The sequence below is a fragment of the Phalacrocorax aristotelis genome, chromosome 1 (genome assembly GCF_949628215.1).
Source record: "Phalacrocorax aristotelis chromosome 1, bGulAri2.1, whole genome shotgun sequence".
Lineage (NCBI taxonomy): Eukaryota > Metazoa > Chordata > Aves > Suliformes > Phalacrocoracidae > Phalacrocorax > Phalacrocorax aristotelis.
This window is the reverse complement of record NC_134276.1, coordinates 176,160,860-176,178,850: the sequence shown is the minus strand read 5'-3', so window position 1 is coordinate 176,178,850 and position 17,991 is coordinate 176,160,860. Positions and strand designations below refer to the sequence as shown.

At 43.0% G+C, this 17,991-nt stretch overlaps 1 long non-coding RNA gene across 1 annotated transcript in view; it reads left to right on the top strand.

Annotated features, from left to right (window-relative positions):
- The first annotated feature begins 8,058 nt into the window (after positions 1-8,058).
- LOC142051564 (uncharacterized) overlaps positions 8,059-17,991 on the top strand; it is a 48,708-nt gene continuing 38,775 nt past the window's right edge. Inside the window, exon 1 of the long non-coding RNA XR_012658546.1 lies at positions 8,059-8,136. This is a non-coding gene — a long non-coding RNA (uncharacterized LOC142051564). The remainder of the gene's footprint in view (positions 8,137-17,991) is intronic.

The window sequence follows — 17,991 nt, the reverse complement described above, 5'->3', positions numbered from 1 at the left end:
AGCTTCTCAGACCACAGTAACTCAGTCGTTTGCAGTTAACTTGATTGACTGTACTCTTGCTAAACAATGAAAAACCCAACAGTCTTAATTTTTCATTCTCTGAGCGATAATATTGCACCTGGCACCACATGCACACCACCTGGGTGTAACACAGCCCAATAATGTCCTTCAGAGCCTACATGTCTTCCCATCCTTTCCATTCTCGTCTTCTTTTTTTGAATCTTGAGTCAGGTGGGAGGGTTTCTGTCTGGCAGATCCGTGTATTTTTATATCGACACTGAGTCAGCCTGAAAAGTTATGAGCACATTTAAGGATTAGCGACCCATCCAGTATTAAATTTGCTTGTGTTCATGGAACTGGCTCCCCTCTTTGAGTCTGTGTGACGTTCACCAGCACATGCCAAAGGCTGATGAATGTCATGCAGACTCAAAGAAGGGAGCCAGTTCCATGAACACAAGCATGGCCAACCCATCTGTTACAGGATTTAGGCTCTTTGGGATAAATCTGCTTCCTTCATGTAACTTCTGCCTCTGCTGGGTACAATCCTCATAAAAGGATCCCTTACTTAATAAAACCCAAACTGGCCCTGTTAGGAAGAAAATATTTACTGAGCTGCAGTTGGCTTTCTGAGCTGCATTTTTGTAAAAGCAGATTATTGCTGATACTGGCACTGAACTTTTCCCACCTGCCCCACCTCTCATGCACTGTGCTGCACAGCTGAGTGGTAAGGGATGCTCAGAGATGATGGAGAGCCAGTCTCAAGAGGGTGAACCCAATCCCATTCAGGAGAAATCCCATGGGAGATAATTTTCTGGCAGTGAGAAGTAGAGGGGGAGAGGATAAGGCATAGAGGCAGGCAGCCCAATTCAGTTGCATGAACAGAGGTGTCCAGTGACCTCTGAGAGGCAGAAGGTACCCAAGAGATGCACATGGGGCTGTCGGCTGTGAAATAGGACCTCTGGAAGACTTTCACTTTAATGGAGAGGCAGCTGTAAGTGGGTTGGGACAGCCTAGGATGTTAGATGCCTCTCTTGAAAGAAGTGAATTGTACCGAGGATGTTTCAATTATCATCAGAAGAGTGTGATGGTGGAGAGGTATTGGGACTCTTTTAGTGGGAGGCTCTGTAGGATATGAGTTATGTCAGAAGCTGTAGCACTTACCTGAGCCATCATATTCAGTGGTGTGTGGCACCAGGAACTCCTCCATCTTCTGGTGAGGAAAGCTCCCCAGCTTCAGGAGCGAGCAGGAAATACCCAGTCCAGGTTTGACCAGAAAGAAAAGCAGCTGGTGGGGGATAGGGTCAGGAGTGAAGTGTCTGGATCAGAGCTGATGAGCTTCTTCCAGGGAGCAGGAAGAGGAGTCTCAGAGGCAGTTATGGATCCAGGCTGACAGGAAAGCTTTAACAAATGGAGATCAGTAGGGCCTTGTGTGTTTGCAAAATTTTCTTCAGCATTTACCTTAACTTGAGCTAGAGGCCACACAATACAGAACTCAACTTTACATCAAAACCAGTATTTTTTAGTGAAGCCACTGCAATTGCGGTCTGCCTGGCCTGTGCTAGATGAGTCACTGTCTTGCTGACAGTCACCACTGAGGAGTAAAGAATGGCATTGTCGTGCTGACTGAACATCTTTCTCAGAAGCTACTGGAGATCCCAGTCTGCTCTTAAGAGCAGTGTTACATTGGCACTGTAACTAAATGGGAACCTTGATGAACTATGAGACTCCTGAGTAAAGATTTACTCTACAAGCATTTCACCTTTCCTCTTAGCAAACTCTTCTTGCAGACATGTATGTTGCTGCATTTGCACCTGTGCTATCTTTAGTTATACCTACACTCAGAAAGTGAGCTGTAAATTTGGATTTAAAAGGACAGATGATCTCATTGTGACAGTATTTATTGCCAGCTCCTTCCTCCATCATGGAGAAGCAATAGGTTGTGAGTGATTTTTTTCCTTACTGGAGATAGCCTATGAATAGCAGAGCAGAAATGTAAAGAAGACATTTTATCTTAGAATGTATTTTTAGATTATGCAGATGGACATCCTCTCTTAGAACACTGAGATATTTAAAGAACTTTATAAAACAGGCTATTCCAAAATTGATAAAAATAATACTAAACAATGAATTGTATTTCATTAAATACTTTTTTTTTTAAATCACTGCTGCATTTTTTCCTTCACCAAACCTTGTATCTAACTGTATGTTTCTATTGTACTTTTCAATAATTCTTCACATGTAGGTCACCTCCGTAAGATGTTAATTGCCCTCAGCACCAATTACTTTCTCAGTCAATAGTTATAACAATTAATACAGCAGTCCTACACCAGCTCAAGTGCTTTCTGCACAAAGGTGATCCAATCAGGTTCCTACTGAAATCACTGGCATAGCTTTTTATTGGAATTTGATCAAACATTTAATTTTGTAGACTGTTTTGGGCACTGAAGCTTTTCAGAATCAGACAAAAGGTACATGGGAGCCTTATAAAACTGAGTTGTTATTGATGAATAATACTGAAAGATTGCTTGCCAATTACCATTTGTTATTCAGTTAGTTTCAGCAGCCAATGGCGTATTATTAATCTTGCTTTGAATGATTAAATCTAACGATGATTTTCTTCAAAGTCTCCTCTTTCATTGTACAATAAGCTCTATTTGCCATGTTTTACATGAGCTATTTTTTATCCTGTCTGAAGTATTGAAAAAAAATTACTAGCTTAATAATTACTTCAGAATAGAAAATTTCCAGTAAGTCACAGCATTTTTTCTTCTGAAAATAAAAATGCAACACCTCTAATCCTCTGTTAGGATATAGCAGTTTATTCATTCCATTGTTTTTCATTCTATCTTTTTTGAGGGAGAGGGGAAGTGAGTTTTTGTTTGTTTGCTCTCAAAAATAGACAGGAGGATGAGCAGCACTTGACAGAATCATCTCAGCGGATAGATAACTGGGCCTGTGTATACATATATATGAACCAAAGAAGGTGAAATGGATGTCTGCAAAGAAATTTGAAGTAGACTTAGTGAAGAATGGTGTGGGATGCTTGCCACTGCTTTATTTTTAACAGAATTTATTCTACCAAGGTCAACATCATGAATAATGCTGTGTGATTAGCAGCAGAGATAACTGTGAGCAGAGGAGTTTACCCGCTACTGGCTGATGGTGCTTGACAAGCTCTGTGGAAAGGGCAAGGCTCCTAAAGGTCTCTGAATGAACAGGCAGCTACTTCTGGAGTAAGGGAGGAGGTGTGCTCCTTGAGCCTGATAATGTCAGAGGCAAGGACAGAGAAGTGGAGACAGTATGACTTGACTGGAAGGTGCTGGGGGTCCATGCATGGCAGGGTTTTAGGCAACAGGTCCTTGCTTTAACAATAGCATTTTGTTACTAATCACACAGCTATAGCTCCATGATACTCTGTAGACGGTGCTTATCCACAATATTTTCAATGTATTTTTTCTTTCCCTGGAATACGTTCTGAAATTTATTCTTCTGTACACTAGATCACTTGCTTACAAAAATGGAAAAGGTAGTTTCATCTATTTCATCTCTTTCAATTTTAAGTTTAGAGTTGCGAGGAGAGAATAGGGAGTCCAAGGCTTTTCGAAGTCAAGCTGTCTACCTTTGTCTGAGGTAGGAAAACACGGGTTTTATACCACCATCTGGGACTATGGGTGGGACCAACTGATCCTCAAAGTAGGCTGAAATTGTGCATGAAGTCTGTAGCAAAACAATAAGATTTTGTCAAGAAGAATGAAGGTTTGGGGAAAGGGTTTGCTAAAAAATGTCGGATGGGGGGCTGGGATGTAACAAAAAAAGCTTAAAGGAATCAAACATCACGGTTTATAGCAGACAATGTATAAGGTACAGCAAATTAACTAATATCTGTAGTGATTTAATTTGTTGTTCCTTATTTTTCTGCTTATTTTGACAGTTCGCTATAAAGGGAGGGGGACAGACTGATGATGAGCAAGGTAGAAGAAGTGCCATAATTATTCTGCTCAAACTGTGCAAAATGTGTGCCAATGTTTACAAAAAGTGATTCTTGTTTGGGGGAGAGAAATCAGGGAGTTTTTAACTTTCATATACAAAGAGAGGTTACCTATGGTTTGGATCTATTAAATTAAGTTTATACATTGTCTCTACTCCAGGTAGAGGCAGGTGAACACCATACCGCTTTTCTACTTTTCCTGGTTATTCACAGGTTTTAACTCATGTTTTTAAACACTGTTCTTAAAGCCCTTTTTTGTGTACTTGTATTGGGTTTGCATGGCAAAGTTTTGGCAGCCGGGGAGGAGGCTACAGGGGTGGCTTCTGTGAGAAGCTGCTAGAAGCTTCCCCTATGTCCAATAGAGCAAAATGCCAGCCGGCTCCAAGACAGACCCACCACTGTCCAAGGCTGAGCCCATCAGGGATGGTGGTAGCATATTTTAGAAAGAGGAACAGAAAAAAAAACCAGCGCAATTGCAGCCAATGAGAGGAATGAGAGTATGTGAGAAGAATAACCCTGCAGACACCCAGGTCAGTGAAGAAGGAGGGGGAGGAGGTGATTCAGGCTCAGGAGAAGAGATTCCCCTGCAGCCCATGGTGAAGACCATGGTGAGGCAGGCTGTACCCCTGCAGCCCGTGGAGGTTAATGGTGGAGCAGATATCCACATGCAGCCCATGGAGGACCCCATGCCAGAGCAGATGGGTGCCCAAAGGAGACTGTGACCCTATGGGAAGCCCACGCTGGAGCAGGCTCCTGGCAGGACTTGTGGCCCCATGGAGAGAGGAGCCCAGGCTGGAGCAGGTTTGCTGGCAAGACGTGTGACCCCATAGAAGGGAACCCACACTGGAGCAGTCTATTCCTGAAGGACTGCGCCCCATGGAAGGCACCCACACTGGAGCAGTTTGTGAAGAACTGCAGCCTGTGGGAGCCACTCACATTGGAGCAGTTGGTGGAGGACTGTCTCCAGTGGGAAGGACCCATGCTGGAGCAGGGGAAGAGTGTGAGGAGTCCTCCACCTGAGGAGGAAGGAGCGGCAGAGACAACATGTGACAAATGGACTGCAACCCCCATTCCCTGTCCCCCTGTGCCATGGGTGGGGAGGAGGTAAAGAAAATCGAGAGTGAGGTTGAGCCTGGGAAGAAGGGAGGGGTGGGGAAAGGTGTTTTAAGATTTGGTTTTATTTCTCATTACCCTACTCTGACTTTTGATTGGCAATAAATGAAACTAATTTCCCCAAGTCGAGTCTGTTTTGCCCATGATGGTAATTGGTGAGTGATGTCTCCCTGTCCTTATCTTGACCCACAGGCCTTTTGTTATATTTTCTCTCCTCTGTCCTGCTGAGAAGGGGAGTGATAGAGCAGCTTGGTGGGCACCCAGCATCTGGCCAAGGTCAACCCGCTACAGTACTGTACAGAGTATATTCAAAGTGCCTCTCCTACTCAAGCCTTTACAACCAGCCTTAAAATTTCTTACTTCAGTAATGGAACCAGGGGACCGAGGAGAAGTTCAGTACGCCTGGAAGTCCAGGGGTTTAGCTTCATCACAGTGATTATAACAGATATATGATGCCTCTTGAATAGTCTTCCCTGTTTTGTTGAAGAATGGTTCATGCTGGTATTTTGTGATAATAAACAGCTATAAAGTAAATACTGCTCTCGTGGTTAGCTTAACATAATGAGAAAAAAAATATATTTTTAAACAAACTTTAAGGTAGTAATTTTTCTGTTTCCCCTTCCAGTTGTTGAGAGTTGGGTGGAAGGAGGAAATTTAACCTTGTTGGAGCCAGATGTTCCTACCTGATGCCCTCAACTCCATTATTTGGGACTTATGACACCACATTTTCCACTTGCAGTAAACCTGGTCATATCCCACTACATACACGTATTAGCAATCAGCAGGACTAGAGATGAAAGTCCAGATAGTAGGCTTGGCTCAGTTAAATTTATGACAATACTCTGATTTCCATTTCAAGGCAACATTGCTGTGTTATTCCTGACTCTGGCCTGCTGTGTGTCGATAGAAGGGTTGTTTGCTTTAAAAAAGGACACATACACAACTGTGCTGTGCTGTGCTAATAGTTGATTTGAATGATGAAAAAAAATATGAGGAAGGTCTTATGTACCAGACACTTTTTCTTTTTTGTTCTTGCCAAGTGCCTTTCATCCTTCTTACAGCTCGGATCAAGCCATAAAAATTGCTGTGTATATCTATGCTGCATTGTTCTTCATACTACAACCAGGCCAGAGGATGGCGAAGTTCCCTCATCACAACTGTGGCTAATGTATTTCATTCAGTGTTGCCTTCTGCACTGGCAAATTATTTGTGGGAGAAGGGACAGAATGGTTCAGAGAATAGCTAAAGAACTAGTGAGCCTCTAGAGTACTCATATAAGACACTTTCAATTAATAGTTACCAAACGTAATTAACAACCATCCTGTTTTTAAACTATATGGCAGTCAGTTGAGGTTCTCTGTTCTGGAGGAGGCTGCCAGCAAATAGTTACAGTCCAGGGATCTCAGTGGGTGAGGACCTACCTCTTGAACCCCTCCAGTGCAAGTTTCAGGTCCATTTTTGGGGAAGCTAAATCAAAGCAACATCTGATGCTGTGTCTTATGGTGACAATGCTTGAGCTGGCAGGTAGTCCAGTCTAGCACCTTACACTGTCTCTAGGATGCATGTAAAGAAGGTGCAAATATATTTTCCTCATGGAGTCTAAAAATGGCTGATAGTTATCAGAAGCCCTCATCATTATTTGGGTGTAAACTAAACCTAAATGTCACCAGTGTCTGTTGTGTGCACAGGACTCAGATGGCTAGGGCACCTGCTGAAACATTTGTTAGACACAGTTCTATTTAGTGCTTAACAAGTGGTTCACTTGTGGAAACATTCAGAATCAATCTAATCTTATCTATCACTTTTAAATGGCTTTTGCTACTTTCTGTCTCACCATGGTGTTGCTCTGATAATGTGACTGGCTGGGAGTGGGAGTGCACAGGCAGCTCCCAGGACCTTTAATACACCCAACGTGTAAGGGGTTGTTAGTGGAAGGTGATAAGTCATTATGATTAGAGAAATTTTAAGCATTTCTTTCCAGATTTCCTTGTTTGCCGCAATACTTTACCCACAGCTTGTTTAATTTTTCTGGTTTCGGGCTTGCCATAACCACGCTCAAGTCTCTTAACCACATTAATGAAGTCTCTGGGCTGGATCTTGGAATGAAGTCACACTCTTACTCTGTTTGCACTAAAATTTAAGTTACAAAGTGTTTTTGTAAAATCTACAGACATGAGCTTTTTGTCCCCTTTGGCATTGTGCGTCAAACTAATATTCTGTAATACAGACGTACGTACAGTGTCCTTGCAGGAAACTGTAAGAGCATTTCAGAGATCCAGTCCTCTGCTGAAGGTTGTTCTACATGTAAGAGTCCTTGCTGATCCACCTGCAGACACAACGTGCCCAAACCTCACAAGGGAATAGATAGGGCAGCAGAGAACATGATCAGATTACTAGAGGCCTGGAATAGCCTTTTCGTGTGCTATTTACTATTCCACACCTCTATCTCTGTTTCAGGTCTGGAAAAAAAAAAGAGATGTTGCTGCTTCTGAATGTTGTGAGAGAAAGAGAAAGATTGACAGTTAAGACAAAATATGAGTTGAAGGACCCACAATTGTTGCTGCCGTGAGCCCTAAAAGTCAATTTATGAGCCTCAGGGGTGCATTAGCCATTCAAATTTCACAGAATCTCTAGAAGAATGTGGTATTATGAAACTGGAATCCATAAATATTCACAAAAGCATATAAAAAAGAAACATCAAATTGAAGTTTAACTTCTAACTTTTCTAAATACTTGTAAAGTGTGCCTGTGTAACTTAGGAGTTACATGGCCATTCTTTTCTCCTTCAAATGAAATGGTTACCAAATTATTCATGGTAGACTTTTCCATACACTGTTCAAACAACAAACTGAAACCACCTAAGTCAACAAAAGAGGAGAGGCAAAAGCAGTATTTCTCACTGGCATGCTTCTGAAAGTGTTTCTAGGTAGTACATGCTGTAAATTGACTCTATGTCAGTTTTTCCCTTGCAGTTCTTCAAATTGTATGCAATGCTGATCAAAGGAGCCGCCAGTGCAACACCTGTCTGTGTGGAGGTGAGGGGCATACTGAGCATACATCAACACAGCACCAGAATCCAAAATGAAATGCTAAATAAATGGTCACTCGGTGCACCAGGCAGCAGCTGGCAGAGCTAAGTTATGGAATGAGATCTTTGAATGGTTAGTCCTAAATCACAAGAAAAAAAAGCCTTGGTTGGTTCCGTAACTCAGAATTCATCCTTCAAGAAATTGATCTGTAAAACAAATCTTTTTACTGAGCCTAAACTTGCAGACACTTAGAATGTGCAGGACCCTTCTTAGGTAACCTGTCAAGTTTGTCTCTCCAGACAGATTGCCAACCTATTTTCTCTGTGTTCACATCCCAAAGGCAATCTAATGGAAAGAGATGAAGCACAAAGTAAAAAAGAGTGTGTACGTGAAGTCTAGGACTCCCTGTCAAATAAGAGGGTGCAGGTTTTTAATTGTTATTTGATAGAGTTTCAGGTGCCTCTTTCTTACAGGTGTGTTAAAATTATAAAAAAACAAGAGTCATGAATGTTCCGTTATTGATGCATCTGCTTCATCTGCCCTTTTATATGACATGTGTACCTCAAAAGACAATGACCAGGTTTCAGAAGGATGAAAATTTCGTTGTGATTATTTCACAAAATAGCATGGAAACTGGGGACAGAGGGGAGTCATTTGCTGATGCCCTGCTATCCTGTGTGAGCTATACAAGACCATTCATGAAAACTATTCCCTGGCAATAGCCAGGAAGTGCTAGTTTCCAATTAAAAAAAAAAAAAAAGGCACGTTACTAAAATATTACAAAGCAAACTAGGTGTGAGTCCACATTCTCCCTCCACACCCACCCAAGTCTTGTCTTCACTGGGGACCTTAGGGGTCAGCATTTCTCTGCTTTCAGGGTCCAAATCTGCACATAAAAGCAGTATCAAACGGAATAATGGGGAAGGGAAGAAAGAGGGCTCTTTTGTTTTAATAAAATCATGGCAGCAGTGAATCAGCAGGATGCCAATGGTAAGTAAAATATCCCTTCCAACAGCTCTTTGGTTGCCTGTCTTCTTCCTCTCCAAGCTATTGTTATCTACAGGGACTAACTCATAGGTGTTCCTATCATTCTTCTTACCAGGGTTAACTAGGATCAGATCATGAGTAAAGACTCCCTTTTAAAACTTGCTTCTTTCATTACAATGATCAGCAGTAATTTTTCTAGCCTCCATTCACAGACTGAAACCTTCCCATCCCTTTGCTGCATAGCATTGAAGAAACTCAAATAAATCTTGGCGTGCCCTGTGCTTGCAAAGATGCGGTCACTTACGGCCAGTAAACCCCCACCATTTACACTCAGCCCAAGGGTTAGAGGCCTTCCAGGTGACAGCCATACTTATAACTCCACCACTGAGGCAGATCTGGCTTCTTTTTCTTTTGACCCCTTTGATTTTTGCAGCATGTAGTTGGTGAGCGTGACCTTTTTGTGCTCTCCCAGTATATACCGTGAGCATACAGGAGGGGACTGTCTTGGATCTCAGCTGACTGGCACTCTGGGCATTGCCTCTGGGCGGATCACCTCAAGGGTGCTGAGCTGCTTAGGACTGAGGCATCCAGTACCAGGCTCAGCAGGCACTGAATTCTCTTTACCTGGAAGAAAACTGCTCCCGAACCAGAGTGGCAAAGGCAGCTGCCTTTAGGAAGGGTTGCCTCACAACCACTCTGCTTGCTTCTAGTAGCAAAGCTTCCCCCCCGCAGTGATTGCAGCTGCGGTGGTGTCACGCAGAGCAGCTGTCATGGGGGTTTTCTGCTCCCATGGGATGCTGCTCTCATCTTTGTGTGCTGCCAGTATTGCCTAGGAGGCTCCCTCCTTTTCCCAGGTCAAGTGACCTCAGTGTTGTGGGTCCTGGATGAAGCAGATGATCACAAATTCATGCAATTTCTTGTTGCAGCTGCAGTGAACAGATACCATGACCTCTCCATAAGGTGAGTCCCTTAAAAATCAAGATCTTAATGCTTCCCATTCCACTGGAAGAGGATGCAATAATTATATTAATGGTGTTTAAAGCTCTGGAGTTTACCCCATGCTATGACGGTGAGCTCTGCTTTTAGTCATGCTTCTCTCTCAACCCTGCTGTGCTGGGCTAGGTAGCTAAGGTCTGGTTGCAGTGAACTCTTGGCTTGAGCTATGTTAATTAATTCTGCTGCCCTTAAGCCACCGAGTAAGGTTTTCTCTCAGAGTACCACATCTCAGATCTATGGGATTTCTAACCCAAGCAAGGAGAATGTCCACTGAGGGGCACCTGAGTGGGGACTTGCTGGTCCAGTGCCTTCCTCCAGTGCATCAATAGATGGCAGCAGGCAGTTCCTCCAGGAGCAGTCTCCAAAGCAGCGGCAGCGGCAGCAGCATCAGGTGATGATGTTCCCTTATGTTTGCAATGGTTTGAGGTTTAAATATTCCTGGAGACACTTCTTAGGATACTGTCCCCTTTAAAAGCAAAATGTGTTGGTTCTCAGGTAGGGTGGATGTTATTATTGTAGTATCATGGAAGCAGTAAATAAGTATTGGCCTCTAAAACAATAGTAGGGTAAGAAGATTAAATATTTGGAACCCAACAGATTTTGTGCTACATTCAGCTGGTTTATTGGCAGTCTTGAGCATTCACAAATCCCACTTCTTTCATTCCTTCTTAGGTCGAATAATTTTGCAACAGTCTGGCAAGGGATATACTTTTATGAGAAGAGAAAAGGACAGGTAGACTCAGGGTTTTGAGAAGATAGGGGAAAAACATGTCTCGAAGGCTAGTGTGCTTCACGGGCTTACACGCTCCCTTTCACTCTGAACATTTCAGTTGTGAGTTTTACGCAGAGGTTGTTTGTTAGACTTTGTCAGTCTGTGTTGAGCCATGAGCAATAGCCATGGATTGTGTTAAAAGTGAAGCTCAAATTCTACGTGGGAAAATATAAACCCAGATCAAGTGTTTGGCCAAATCAATCCCCTACTCACTTAAAAAAAAAAAACCAAAAACACAAGGGATGGGGGCAAGTTTTGGTATGTCCAACACTCCTAATCACACAGTGTACAGCTGATACTGGTCACTGACTGGGAAATGTAGTAGCTGGAATTTTACTGTGGGTCCAAGCCAGAGCTGGCAAAAACCTCTCTTGCCTAAGGGAGCTATTTGGGTTGTGCTGTAAGGCTCTATGTCCATAGTTTGAAGGTACAGCTTTGTTTAGTTCTTCCTAATGAACAGTTGCTTAGCACTTCAGAGTGGTTGTGTTGAAAATTACCTGTAATGACAAGAGTGGACAGAATTGAGCCCCCCGGTGTTTTTATCCTGATGTGAGACTAAAAGGCTACGTAAGGTATCAAGCTTATGGTTAATGACCAAGCTTCTGCCTTGCAAATAGTATTAGCAAACCCTTTATCAAGAAGACATGGTGTCTCTGTGAGCTGGCTCCACAGTCACAGGCATCAATTCATCATATTCGTTTACTGTGAAAACTGCAAATTTCTGTCTGCAGTGTGATATAATGCTTTGCTTCCCAGACTTCTGCAACCTCCAGAGTCGAAAAAAAGAAATTTAAAGCCAAGTTTTCATGTGAAATGATGTAAACGTAAAACTGAATTAAAGTCAAGGTGAGCTGTCTCCCAAATTGCTGATCTCAACCTTTCAAATAAGACCTTGAGGTGATGTTCTGAGTATGAGCACGTAAGGCTGTAAGTCAGGAAGTGCTGGGTGAAGAAATACAACTGAAATCTGTGGGAGCACCCCTGCATGGAGGACTGTATTCGTTTTGGGGGTATGAAGATGCTTGGCCCTCTCTTACGTCTTTACCTTCACAGCACATAACATTTTTATTTTGACACATCAGCTGTATTACAACATTTGGGGAAAGGAATACAACAGCTTGTTAATGTTTCAGGGCTGCTGTGGGCATAGAGGATTTTCAGACTTCGTCTCACTGATTATTTGTACATGGTTTGAGTTTACCCACTAATAAACTGTGCAAGCTAAAGAGAGAGAGGAAAAAAAAAAGTGAACAGAGACAAAAGGTGGTAGGTGAAAAGTATAAAGGCCTAGAAACCTGATTAGTTTATTTAGAAGCTCTAGAGAGGCGTTAATGTGAGAAAGATTATCACTTTTCAAATATCCTCTTAAAAATCATAATCTGAACAGATGTATTTTGCTTTGTTATCACTTTTTTGTTACTATTTTTAGATTGGTAAAACCAGGATGAATTCCAGTATCTATAAGCTACATGAACGTGTAGCCTTGCCATCTCTCCTTTCCTGTAGGACATTTTCAGAAGCACAACAACTGAGGCAGAATTGCTCCGTATGCTGATAGTCCAAGCCTTGACATGTGAATACTGTCTATGTAAGCATTAACATACTATTCTATTTTTTTTCCCATTTGAAACAGGACCTAAATAGCAGAACAAACCCAGCTGCAGATACCAGACATCAATATCTTTTCATTTTACATTTCACAAATATGGCAGAGCTGCTGTGTTTGTAGTTTTCCACACAGCTGAAAAAGTCAGCACTGAATTACTCACCAGCCTGTGGAAGTCTTTTATATGTGCTCGCTTCTGCGAGCTGTAAAGCACTAGCATTCACGCTCTAGAAGGCTAAATCACTTTCCTCCTCTATCCTGAAATATGTCAGGATGCATGAGTCTTTATGATTCCTGGGTGATAAGCTATCAGCTTTACATCCTCTGCTGATTGTTCTGGAATTCCTTCACAAATAAGTCGAGGAAGCTAAAAAGATGTACAAACAGAGAGTGAGAAATGTCTGTGATAAATAGCGTCACCTGAATCCTTCACAAACAAGCGCTCTTCAGCTACATCACACTTGATACCTGCTGTTTGTTCTGCAAGGCCTGTGGTACCCTCCATCCAGCAGCTGGGATAAAAAGGGGGAGATGAGATACTTTGCCAGGTTTTTGGTTAAAGGAAAGTTGTGCTGGAAGAGGCCCGAGGCCATTTCTGGGGATGCAATTTCATGCTGTGGATAACTTCATTTAACAGCTAATTGTCCCTGAAGTGGCTCTTCCTGCACTCAGCGTGCGCTCACACCACTTTCCTGGCACTGGTGCTCCCCTGTCTGCCCAGAGATGGTGTGGTGAGTCGAGAGCTTCTGCCAAGTAGAAAGTGTAAGGAAGAAGGGGAAAGTGGGATCATGCCTTTTAGCAACAACTAGCTCTCATCTTTGCTTAGCTGTATTATTAATGGCACCCTCGGGGCCTGGAAGAACATGCTGACCCTTGTAAATCCAGCAGTTTTTGTGGCAGAGACTTCTGGGGTGCAGGGCGTTGCTGGATACAGAGAGGATGGGTTTTACTCTCCGATTCCAGGCTTACACTGGTGACATTTCTCTCATGTGGAGCTAGCAGAATTTGGTCATCCACGTGGATTGAGTAACCTAAGCTTGTATGTCCAGTAATGCTTGTTTTGACAACAGGTTCACACCAGTCCAGCTAACAGTGCTGTTTTATCCGCTGTGCCTGAGTAGGCACAAGAAGAATAGAGTGAAAATTGCTGCAGTTTGTTCTGAGCTTGCTTTGATTCAGTGTTGGCCACTGAAGAATTAGCTTAAATCTAACTGCAGCAAGGTGCTTTTATTGTAATGCCAGCTCCAAATGTATGTCCCAGTCTCCAGAGGGATTAAATCCATAATCAGTGTAGGTCAACAGCACTTCAACTCAGCGTTGAAGGGCAAAGCTAAGCAAGAACAACCTCAGCTTTTGAGAGTGTCCTGAAAGGCATGCTAGGCTTGTGAGGCCATGAGCTGTGTGCTTCTCAGGGGTTTTTCTGAAGGACCAGTGCGGGGACTGTTGGTTGGTTTGCAGCCTTGGTTGCCTGAATGAACACATCTGGTGCTATTTGCAATGCTCTAGAGTAACCTGGACCTCCAGGTTGGATTTTTTTTGCCAGCCCCTTCTTGGATATGCCAAGGCATCTCAAATGCATGAGATGATGTCTTCTTTTGGACAGCTGTGACTGCTCTGTGACAGGCCTGGCTGGAAGGTTTAGCTCCAGGAGGAGGTGTACAGCTGAGAGTCATTGTCATGGCAGTATGAGAAGTTAGTAAGCTTTGCAGTTCCACTTTTGTCCTCTTATTTCTGCCTGGCTAGATATGACAGCTCCATGCTCAGCATGGTGACTTCTCAGCACTGCCTGCCTGGGTGCCTGGCTCTCCCCATGCATGGTGTAAAAAACCATGTGCCTCCACTGCAGTAGTGATCTTCAGTGTGAGAGCTGGCCTTCTTAAAGTTTGGCTTTCTGCCTAAGTCATCTCAGAGTCTTCTGTAAATTTGCATCCACTGCTTAGTCTGGTGTCTCAGTTAGTAGCTAGTAGGCAGGATCTTGTGGCACAGCTGAGAAATATGTGGATGCAACCCAAAAGGACCATAAATCTGACTTTGCACATGGATGTTTCAGCAGACAGGTAAAGCAGTGGCTAGAGGAGGAACAAATCTGGTCAGACAGACCTCCCCTGGGTCATGGAGGTGAGGGAGCAGCCAAGAGGGAGCTCTGGCACTGTGCACGCTGGCACTGCTGCCCACATGAATTGGACCTGATACATCCTGGTGTTTTGCCCCAGGAATTCAAGGGGTGGTTCAGTATCACTGTAGCCCCTCAGGAAGATGCGTGTCTTGGTTGGAGAACAGAAATATCACACCAGGTGTGTGTGTCACTGCCTTTCCATGTGGAAACTGATTCAGTCTCTCCCAGAGCTCTCAAAATAGCATATGGAAATGTGTTCCTGCTTTCACATTCATTTTGTTCCGTCTTACACCTGTTAGACTTCACATTTTCCACAAAAAGAAGCAGCCATTGCCTTTTTTCAGAAAAAAAATCCTTTTTTTTTTCCCAGAGCCAGCTGAACAGCTTGTGCTCCTGATCAATTTAAAAAAAGCTGTTCACCTAAAACCACAGATAAGTGAATCATATTCAACGAGGTCATCTATTCCCAGCTAAATAAATTACTTTTCTTCCAGGGTAATATAATCTTCTGTTTTACAGAGATTAAATTACTGGATTAAAAAAAAAAAACAGACGTCTTACCTTTTAAAATATCAAAAGTTTGGGAATTTGCTTTCAACAGTCTCACTAGCAGAGCAGTCTACCAAAGCAAACCAAGAAATGCTTCTGCTTGGACATCTTCAGAAAATATGTGAAGATTCGTGCTGTTTTTTTTTTTTCTCTACTGTCCCTAAACCCATCTATTTATTGCCGTTACTGCTACAGCTACAAATGGCTTATGACTTCAAAAAGTCAATTAGGAGACTGGCTTTGAATCTTTCTTCTACTTAACTCCCGCCTGTGGCTGGTGTGTTGCCAAGGGAGCTGCATTGTTTCCTAGTGCAGCAAATGAATAAAGTTAAATTTATATCTTGCTATGTGCTAGAGAAATAGAGATGTAGTTATATATGCATTACCTTGAATCTAAATCATATAGAGATCCCCACCTCCTCTGTCTGCTACAAAGCATGCATGAAAATATCCCCCTGGAATAGAAATGAAACCATAGAACTCCATGTCTGCAGCTAGAGATGAGTAAGATGCAGACTTCAAAAGTGGATCCAGATTTCAAATGCCACCCAAATCTCTTTGTGTGATCAAAGGGTTTGGTTCTGACCCAACTCTAAATCACCATAACAGCCTGGATGAAATTCTGAATCCATAAGTCTCTACCATTTTATACATCCATTTAACCATATGGGGCTCCTTTCTCAAGCTGGAGCCATGCAAAGAAGGGGAGGATGCCTTGCTGGCATTGAAGGACGTAGGTACAACTCCCCAGATTAGCTGCAGAGCTGTCTTGTGGCCTTGGGTAACAGTTTAATCCTCGTTGGCATTTCACAAGCAGCAGGCCCCAAAGGGGCAGTGACGGGGCTGGTGGTACCACCCTTGGGTGCTGGGAAAGGCACAGCCAAGCCACGGCACCCACAGGGACACAGGGTTCAGCCTGCAAGTTGGAGGCGCCCTACAATGAGAGGCCTCCTGTCACCCACCAGCAGGCTCTGCAGCGTACGTGGGGCTCATCCGGCGTATGGCAGGTATGGGAAGAGGAAGGGGAATAGCTGGGCTCAATTCCCCCTTTTTTAACGCAGACTTTTTGTCCTCCTCCCAAAGTAAGGCTGCCTTCATGCTCTTGAAGACAAGATGAAGAACAACCCACTGCCTTGATATTTCTTCCATCAGTGGGATAAATGCTTCCTCCACTTCACAGAGTTGTAGGTGGAGGGGAGAAATATTCTTTAAACTTTGGGGCACTGACATCTAGCAGTTATGAAGGTATAGATTGACCAGCAGTGGGGAGATGACTGAGATATTTTGTGAATTTAGTCAAAACCGTCAGGTGACCTTTAATGGTATATTATGTGTTTGTTTTGGTGCTTTTTCCTAAGTATAATCTTGTTTTGAATTAAACCTGCTTTCAGCCTTATTGAGATATTTAGTTTTGTTTTCCACCTTTCATTTGGGGTAAAATGTTTTGTCCCAAACAGGTCCCATTTTAAGTACAACAGGCAAACCAAGAAACAGCTCTAAGCACAGCTCTCTTAAACCATGTTTCCTTTCTCTTTTACTATATTTACAGTTGCTTGTTTGGTGAGTGCAGGAGTTGAATCGAGGTACCAGCTAACCTTCAGGTCAGACAAGGGTATTAGACTTGGGTTTAGTCAAGTCACCCAACTCGCTGTGACTGATTATGTTACATCCCCATATGTTACATCCTTCTGAAGCACCATGCATATATTTTGCCTTCCGGAGATGTCCTAAAATTAATTAATGAGCTATGAAAGTGTGATGAGGAGTGCTTGTATCTCCCTCAGTGAGAAAAGGACCTTATGTATCACTGTATAATATGCCATTAGGCTTGACTGAAAATTATCCTTCTTAGTCATAAATAAACATGACTTAGCTCAAATTTAGTGTGGCTTTTAAAAATCAGCAAGTGATTTTTGTTGTTAGGGCAAAGAAGGGGATGGGAGAGGGTGGCAGGAGATAAGTTCTCTCCTTCTTAGGCACTGTTCATACCCCCACACCCTGTTCTTCTCTTTACAGAGGGAATTGCTAAAGCTAGGAAAAGGACAAAAACGTTCCTTGTCTACATTTAGCGAAAAAGCCCACATTAGTGTTTTTAAGGTTGAGACATGAAGTGAAAGAAAGCATTACTTTCGGCATACAACTTTAAATGGGAATGTTATTTCAAAAATGTCACATTTTATAGCGCGCTGTTCCACTTCAACCTTCTAAAGCTGTTTCCCATTTCCTCAGTAGGAGAAGAAGCGAAAGGGATGGGGTGGGAGGCATTTAGGATGAGAATTAGAACACAAATTTGGAAAGCCAGAAAGCTTCCAGATACTTAAAAAAATAAAGAAAACCTTTAAAAATATTTCTGAGGAATTAGTGCTGTTTCCTGGATGCTTCCAGTTTGACAGAGACACTATTTTATCACTTCAGTCCCTTGCAGAGAAAATCTCAGCTCATGAGCACTGTGTGGAGATGCCATATGGGAAGCTTTGTAAGCCTCTGGCAAATATCTGTATCAAACATGCACTTGTGTGGTGCCTTCTGCATGCAAAGCACAAAATGGCAATGAATGGAACCTCCCAGCACCAGCGGGTGGCAACAAATTACCTTCTCCACTTACAGATGGCAAAATTGGACCCACCTGTGCTCCTTGTAGCCTCATCTCTGAGGATGTAGTGTAAAATGTTGCTTCTCTAAGCCAGCATTTTGTGTCTGTAGTTAACAAGAGAAGGCTTGGTGGGAGGGATGATGAGCCAGCACCTGGCTGGGAGGAATGCGATCTAGATTAGGCTCCCGGGCCACCCTTCTGCCTGGGACTGTCACCCCACAGCTGGTAAGCATGAATACTCT